The sequence below is a fragment of the Fukomys damarensis genome, unplaced genomic scaffold (genome assembly GCF_012274545.1).
Source record: "Fukomys damarensis isolate Sample0158 unplaced genomic scaffold, DMR_v1.0_HiC HiC_scaffold_21, whole genome shotgun sequence".
Lineage (NCBI taxonomy): Eukaryota > Metazoa > Chordata > Mammalia > Rodentia > Bathyergidae > Fukomys > Fukomys damarensis.
The window spans coordinates 23,850,236-23,859,236 of record NW_022900933.1 but is presented as its reverse complement, the minus strand read 5'-3'; the positions used below and the strand labels follow the sequence as shown (position 1 = coordinate 23,859,236).

Here is a 9,001-nt window from a genome sequence, read left to right as displayed (position 1 = left end):
TTCTGATAAGTCATACACTTCTAGAGTGATTAGATATTTTTATTTCACCCAGGAATTACAAAACTAAAGGGAGCAACATGAATGAAGCTAGCAATATTCTTACATGACACTTTCAGAAAGAGGTGAACACAGAAGATTTTGCTTTTTTTCAAACATTTAGCCACTTTTAAATGCAATATAGGCCCTAAATCTAATAGCATTCATGATAACTATTTCAAAAATGATATTTCATCAGTCAAAACTTTCCTTATGTTGTGGTGATGTTCACATTAGTACAAATAAACTCCAAAAATACCCAATACACCAAAACAAATAAAAAAGAATTATGTCCCCATTACAAACTTCCCCTTGGTGAAAAGGTTGAGTTGATAGAATACTCAGTTCAATTCCATTACTGTGACAATGAATGTCTTATTATTGATTTTTATTTTATGTAACATTGAATTTTGCCTCAGGACAGCCATTACATTTAACTTCTCAGCAAGATGAACTCTCATGCCATTTGGGACTCAGGAGGCCACAAATGAGCCTAGGAAATGTGCCCAGTGATTTATTTGCTTGACTGATCTTGTGTTACGGGGAATTCTTATCAGCTGAGTTAGTCAGTGCTTACCATTCCCTACAGCCATTGCGACCAGCAGGGGCCACCAGCCTGAGGAAGACCAATTTCCCTTCTTCTCCCATCTCCTCACTTCTCATGTAAGTGGCTGCACGAAGAATAGTGGGGCAGATGTACTATGATTTTACTTTTCTAAGTATCGTGTTAGTGATGGGAGCTCAGGGTACTTTTGAGTCTATTCTTCATTCACCCTTTCTCCTTCAGAGCACTGTTGAGAAAGCACTGGTGCTCAGTGCTTGGGATGACTCATGACCTTCATGGCACTAACAGAACAAGCTGTGTGAATCGTATTAACCTGGGGTCCGTTTTGGTTAAACATTAAGTCTGACACTGTTTGCAGTACCTAGCATAGTTAGATTCACGAGTTATGCACACATATCACAGATGACTGAAACATGTAAGAGTTTGGGAAACTAAGAAAGAAACAGGTAGAACAAAAGGAATAAATACATATAGGTGAAAGGGGGCAAAGTGATAAATGAATTATCATAAAACAAAAGATTTTATGAAGAATTAGGGTTAGACACAGAAAAACGTTGTTGGAGGTATTTATTGAAGAGAATTTTTGTGGCTTATCCCCCACTCTCCGCGAACACTTATGTTCATCATGTCCCTGGCAAGTGAAATTACCAGAACTTTTTTATGTTACACACCCCTATTGAGGACCATGTGAAAGCAACAGGTCATACTGAAGCTGTAGCTGCTGTAAACTCCTTTGACCTGAGTTTTAAGGATGTTCATCCTGAATATTTAAAGGTAAGTTGATTGATTGTTTTCATCAGGTGACCAACATCTGTCTGTGACAGCACACAGACTACACCCACGCAGAGGCCCACATGCAGGGGTGAATGTCAAATTTCTAAAAAAATGATTAGAGTGAAACACACATTTCTATCAATCCCTCTCAAAATACTCCCTGCAATTTTGAACATACTTACCCCATCACTCTGCCACTTTGTGAAGCAGTTCAGGAAGTCCTCTTAGGATCTCCATGAAGTGTGATAAAAAATGCATTGAATGCCACTGAGTGCCACCCAACAGAAAGGCAGGCTTGTGAAATATTAAAAAAGTGTCCCCATCCACTTTATTCAGCAGATTTAGTATCATGCAATTTCTGGCTCATCCCCAAGTCAAAAAAAACAAAGGAAGGTAAAGGTTTTAAAGTAGTTCAGAGGCAGAAAGGGGCTAAAGGTGTAGGGAAAGTGGGAAGGGTAGGGAAAAGGAAGTAAGGGAAAAGAAAAAAATATGAGAAAATGAAAAAGATGGAAATGAAGTGTTTGTAAAGGGGGAGGGAGGAGGGGTGAAGGGAGGGCAGGGACAAGGGGAAAAAATGAGAACCAAGGCCTGTCATGTAAAGGTACAAGAGCCCAATAATGAATGTAACTGTACCGTATACCTAGCAGGTACTAATAAACTCAATGAGGAAAAAAAAAGAAGTAGTTCAGGACATTGAAACTGCCATGAAAGTTCAGCAAAGCCTTCAGGAAAGAGGACTTTCAGAACTGCTTCAGAGAGTGGCAAGATTCATGGGATCAGTGTTTTTGAAACAAGAGAGATTAATGGCAATATTTTTTACAGTAATAATAGTATTTTTAATTAAACATTTTCTACATGTTTTCAGTCATACCTCATCACATTTTTTTTTTATTTTGTCTTCTCTTTGGCTTCTTTTGGAACAGGTGTCACAGTCATAACTATCAGCAGAGGGAGAGTGAAGAAGCACAAGTTACTTGATAGACTTCCTCAAATAGCTAAGTCCTCTTCTCTGAGCCGATCAAGCTCTTCCTCCTCGTTCAGACTGCCGGTAGAGCAGTCAGAAACCCTGCCCCATGTCCCAGGTTTGTCATCAGCTGTCTTTACATTTAGACAAGTCATTTTATTTCCTCCTCACATATAAAAGGAGGGATTATGTCAGACAATCTCAAAGCCCCTGCAGCGCCAGAACTCCACAATCCCAAATTCAAAGAACCACTTAGGACCATGGGCTCAGACCTAAGGCCAGAAAACTAAACCGACTGACAGAAGGAGGGCTGATTGAGCTGCACGTTTTTATTTCATGTTGCACATTCATTTCCTTAGACCTGTTCCTGTACAAAAATCTGTTGCTGCTCTCCTCTCGATCATCAAAGTAAGTGCTACTAATTTTACTTTTTGCTAACTTTACTTTTACTATAAAAAGCAATGCATGGACAATGTAAAAGAGAACAAAAATTAAATGTATAGGAGAATAGATTTTCTCTCTAAAACAGTACATTTGTTTCTTAGCCTTACAGAAATTTGCAATTTGTTTTACACTTGTACAAACAAGAGCGCCCACATAAATACTCACAAATGCCTTTTTTATTTGATTTCAATATGTCTTAACTTTTTCCATATCACTACCTAGACATATTATGTTATTTAAAACTCTAGTTTTCTTTTGAATATTTTATAATTCTTAGCTTTCTTTTGATTAATATTTGGTTGTTTTATTCTATTCTTGGCCCCTTTATGCAAATGAGTCAGAGAATTCATTGAGGAATTACTCAGGGTAAAATTACTGAATTTAAACAATGATCCATTTAAATCTGCATGAACATGGCCAGAATTTTCTCCAAAATTATATAGTCATTTGGGACTTGATGCAATTTTACATGAAACGTCATCCAGGCGGTCACTTTTGGTGGTTTCTTTGGTACAGCTATAGTCACTATTTCACATTTGACAAATCTTGCATTATCAAGGCTTTTATATTTTTTTAAAAATTTGATGGAGCCAAAGTTGTCTCACTGACTTGAGTTTCTAGAATAATGAATAGGACAGAACATCTTCTCCCATCTTTAGAGGTCACTGGTTTTCCTTTTATTCTATGAATTATTGTCTAAATTTTGGGGGGCAATTTCATTTCTTCTTTATTTCTACAGGCTCTTTATTAGTAAAATGGCTTTTACTTTTTTTCCTTCAGGTATACTGTCTTGACTGAGATGGTATATATTCATGTGTACTATTAGTGATTATTGTAGTCACTTTTTTAATATCCATTATAGATTTCATTTGTAAAGGTATTTACTATGATATTATTTGATGTGGTGATTTTTTTTTTTTTTTTTTTTTTTTTTGTTGTTGCTGTTATTGAAGATTGAACTCAGGCCATTACATTGAACTACAATGTCAGTCTTTCATTTATTTATTTATCTATTTAATTTTGAGACAGGTTCTCATTGAGTTGTTAAATTAATTAGGCTGATCTTGAGCTTGTGATCCTCCTGCCTCAGCCTCCCAGAAGGCTGGAATTATAGGCATGGGGTAACGCACCTCACTTCTGGTGTGGATATCAATGTTATATCACTGCTATGAAGCATGCATTAAGCTTGGATCAATATTCATCTTTGTCATGTTTGATGCTCTCCGATTAGAAAGATATTTTAGTGAATGTCACAAAGTCTACCCTATATGCTTTTCCCCATCCCTTTTTGCTTTTTTTACTGTCATTAATTTCTTTGTCTTATGTTTTTAAAAATTCATACAAAATAAATCTGAGTCTTGGTCTTTCAACCACATTTTACTTCATTCTTTAATAAAGTAGGCTCATTGACATTTACTGATATAACCAATATATTTTTCTCAATTTTTATAATATCATAGTGTTATGTATATTATAGTATCTATGCTTCTCTCCCTATTTAATGTGGATTTTTGCTGCTTACTATTGCTATTATTAGTAGTATTGCATCTACACATTTGAATTTTTGTTGTAGCCACTAGCTTTGTACTTATACTTCTTCTAAAAATGCTGTGTAGCAGTTTTTCCTTCTTTCTACTTCATTTCCACAAGAAAGGCATATGGGTATAGAGTTTTATAAATTATTGTATTACCAAAACTATTTTTCTAGAGCCTTAATAAATGACAGCTTGTCTAGATATAATATCCTGAGATTACATTTGTTTTATTAAGGTTTTATTTTTAATAAAGCCCTGCTCTTTTTTCCCCTTGTTTTGTATGTTATATTTTAAAAGCCTGATTTTGATTTAATTATTCTCATTTTTACATTATTTCCTTAGTCTTTCCCCAGAGGGCTTGACGATTTATTTGCCATCCATGGGTGAATAATAACATTTCTAAGAACTGCTAAGTCCTGGGCACATTTTTAGGTCTGATGAAATTTTAATATATAAATTCATGAGTTCTTTTTCCATTTGTTATCTAAATTTTTTGTTACATTTTAGTTTTAAAATTAATTCTTTTCAACTGATATATTTCTTTTGAAATTACTTTGTTCTTTATCTTCAAATTGTGCCTTGGGAATATTTTTATTGGGTGTATTCCTCTTGTTTTCTTATTTTTTCTGCACAAAGGAAAAGCATCTTATACTCATTTAATCGATACAGCGAAGGAATACAATTTGAAACTCACTAAAAGATATTTCAAATTTCAAGATGTTGAGAAAATTTTTTTTACTTTGAAATCAGCCCCTAAAGAACTCATAAAATTGAATTTTTAATTTCTATACTTGAAATGAATTGGGATGTTATTATGGAGAGTAGTGCCGGTGCTGGAATGATGTAAATAACTTCCTGTCAGTAAGTGCTTCCCCGCTGTAATGACCAGAAAAAGGCTCAGTCTCATTGCTAACTATCCTAGCAGATTTGGACATGCTTTTTTCCTGAATACATCACCAGTAGAAAAACAATACAGTGAAGCCTAGATTCTAATAAATCATCTAGCCCACATGAAAAGAACCAGGCCATGACAAGAGATGTAGAAACCCATTTTAATAGAGCCTATGCCAGCGCATTTACGGTTTTGTCTCACTTTTTTTAAATTAACTTGGGCTCAAACCTTCTACTTGATCAAACTACACATAGTGTATTTACAAAAATAATCTCTTAATTTTGGAATAGTTATCTCTTAATTTTTTAAAATCTGCCATTCTTCCTGTCTAATTTACCATATCTGGATTCATGGACATAACCAAGCATACAAGAAAATAACACCAATTATATTTTATTGCCTTTAAAATAGAGGACTCACATTTTCACATGCAATTACAAAATCCTCTCTGCTCCGTCCTTGCTTCAGAGGGTTTGTCTGGCTCCACTGCAATTTGCAGGGATGGAGAAGAATTGCAGAGAGAAAGATAAAATGCACCAAAAAGAGGCCCTTGTCCCCTCAGTGAACTACCACGCTCGTTTTCGTTTTCCTCCCAGAAGCACGTCAGATAAGAGAGTGTTGTCCACAGCAGATGATCTCAGGGACAGAATGGGTGTGCCCCAGATTTAGTCTTCATGGCCACCAGTACCTCTTTCTGACTTCTGAAGAGCCGCGTTAAGTTTCATGGCCGTAATTAAACAAGTATCACTGATTTAAATCCCTTATATTTTCATGTTAATTTTGGTAATCCTTATAGTAAAAAGCCCTCTAAACCTTCATGTGAAAATATTAAATAGCACCTATACTTGCAGATGGGAAAGTATCATGAGAGAGAGAGCAGAACGGTTGGTTTGTGGACAAAATGAAGCACTCTGGGTGTGGAAGAATATTCTCTTTGAGCTCACAGTGGAGTTAAATTGCTATGGATACCGTGATTTCCTGAAAACCTGTCACTGTGACATGTACCCTTGTAAAGGACAGGGGCTTATAGCATGAAATATTTTTTACGCTTTTCTTGAAACTCCCTCAGAGAATTGTTGACTTGCAAACATTTTATGCTCTGAAGTCACTGAAACTCAATTTACCTACACTCCTACTGAACTTGCTATATTTCATTTGGGTAGGTTTACATGAATGCATTCACATATGAATTCTTCATGACCAGATAACTCTTAAAATTTTTTATGCAATTAAACAAAGGATGGATATTGATATCTGTTTTATTCTGCTACTTTTCTAGCTTCATATTTATCTCTAGCCAAAAATTTTGTCCTATCTGCCATATGTAGAAAAAAAGAAAAGAATGGAAAGAGTGGAGAAAGTATATTGTGTAAATGATAAAGACAGAAGAAATTACAATATCACATTTCTTTTGAGGTTATAAAGTATTTTATCTTTTGATTTATCTCAAACTTAGTATAGTGTTAAATTTTTCATGTTAGCGTGCCTAAAAATTTGAAAAATGTGTTCAAGCATTACTGATTCTTTATATGAGCACTTTATAGATATACTTGCTGTAAGAAATAATATACACGACACTCATTGTTACTGATCTTAGCACCCTTGAAATCAAAGAGATTAGAGGACTCATTAGAGGTTTTCCATCAATGCCCTACTAAAATATTGGCCAATTTCCCTTTTATATAATATTCCCCTTATGATGCATAAACAAGGATGTCAACAAACTTCAGATTAAATTGTTGTCATATAAACGTATATGTGATATGCGGCATAGACTTCAAGGAAAAGTTACTTGAATTTTTAGATCACTGAGAATGAGATATTGTTTAAAGATTCTACTACTATGCCCAAATTTTCCAATATGAACTGTTATTATTGTGCTCATAATTTATTTCAGAATAAATTTTGAACTGGATATGTTGCAAAGCCCTTTTCTGATAGCTTAGAAATGTTCCCCTAAGGGAATAGTTAGTTATCCACCTTTATTACCTCTTAGCAGTCTTTGAAGAGGTTAGCTTATTTTCCCTTCATTGTAAGAGTGGAAGGTAAAATTTTCTTATTGATGTTATCAGTAGCACACAATTCCATCATAAACTCTCATCCTCTTGCATTCATTAAAGTGTATATTATTTGATGACAAAAAGGAAAAAGCCTATGGGACTATGCACATAATCATTAGGTGTACAACTCTGTGCTAATCCCCCCCAATCTATCGGAGAAGAAAGCATAATTTTAGAAGAAAAAGTTATAGTTCTCTCCATGCCTCTAACTCAATCAAGAAACCGTGGAATTTTTCAGTCACTTGCAATCTTAGTGCTTAAATTATGTACATGCTCACATAAACAGATCTTCTTTTTGCTTGCAATTCAAAGATTATATTGTTCCGGGTCAGAAAACACATTTTGACATCAGGAAATATTTTCAGGAAAAGCTCAACTGATTCTCATCTTGAAGAAAAAAATCCCTCTAATTGCAAAGTGGCTAGAAGGCAGATGGTGGGTGTAGCATGCCTGAAACTGAACAACTCGAGCTTTCCTGTCTAAATATCACTGATGCTTGATTGACAGACTTGCTTTGACAATTGATCATTAGATGATGCTCATTCTTGGCAGGGGGAGAGGTGAAACATCTGGCTTAATAGATTTCGATGCATAAGCAAGGATGTCAATCAAGTTCAGATTGAATTGTTTGGATGTGATGCTAAGTGGAAATTTGCAGATCTGATTATTGAGATGGCAGAACTTTCCTTTGTAATGACCACAAGAATAAACAATATTTGGAAAATAGGGTAAGTGCCAAGGTTTTGGCAATGGGAAATTTTTTAGAAAATCAATCCATTTCCTTCAGTCGGGGATAAGAAGGCACCCCCCTAATAGCCTCTGTTCAGTGCCCAGTATGGTAGGTTTTGAGTTCAGCACCAAGAGAAGTGGGGTAAGGGAAGGAACCTTCTGCCTGTAGTTCATGCCTATGCTGCTGGCATCCAGAAAAGTACATGGTAGATAGTAAGTGCTCCAAAAATAAAAACTGAATGAATTAGCAAATTACCAAAGAATGAATAAGTAACTTAGAGCCCCAATCCCTAAAACTATTTGTGCTTCTGAGAAAAGTAATGATTTTTAAATATATTCTACATACATAAGCTAAAAGACATGCAAATTTATAATGTCTATATAGTTGAAGGGTACAATTTGAATATACTTTAATACTTAACCAGTTAACATAGTAATGTAGTGGATATCATGTCATACATTTATCCTGTACTTTGTTAATTCCTATTCCAATGTAAAGAAATATGGCCTGTACTATGAATTAAATATTGTGTGTATTTAAAGAGCTTCATAGCCAGAATAGTACTTGATAAATAGTACTTGATAATAAAGTTTTCTTTAAAGGAAAAAGTGGTATCACTTTTCAGCCATTTTACTAAGATCAAGTGTAGGACAAGTTGGTAAATATTTTTTGTATCACAAATTATGTGATCTTTGTGGTAACTGCTTTACATTGCTACTTTGCTATAGAAGCAAATGACTGCATGTGTCTCTGCTGCAGGAAACCTTTACACTTTTTATTCTGGTAAAGGCCCAGATTGAGACATTGCATGCTACTTTTGTTGCTCAAGTTTTAGAAACTAAAATGGATAATTTTCAAAGAGTTTTGGTTGTAAAAATAATTGCTGAAAAATAGTACTTCTTTGGCATTAGCTGGTTTAAACTATCCCATTTTAGACATCTCAGGAATGTTTTAGCCATGCTAAACAAACACTCATATTAAATTGATATCATTTCCCAGAA

General features: G+C 34.8%; 1 long non-coding RNA gene across 1 annotated transcript; it reads left to right on the top strand.

Annotated features, from left to right (window-relative positions):
- Positions 1-629: 629 nt before the first annotated feature.
- Positions 630-2,748, top strand: LOC104856764. Its single transcript, XR_778699.1, has 3 exons — positions 630-699; positions 2,299-2,457; positions 2,699-2,748. It is a non-coding gene; the product is annotated as an uncharacterized LOC104856764 (long non-coding RNA).
- Positions 2,749-9,001: the final 6,253 nt, after the last annotated feature.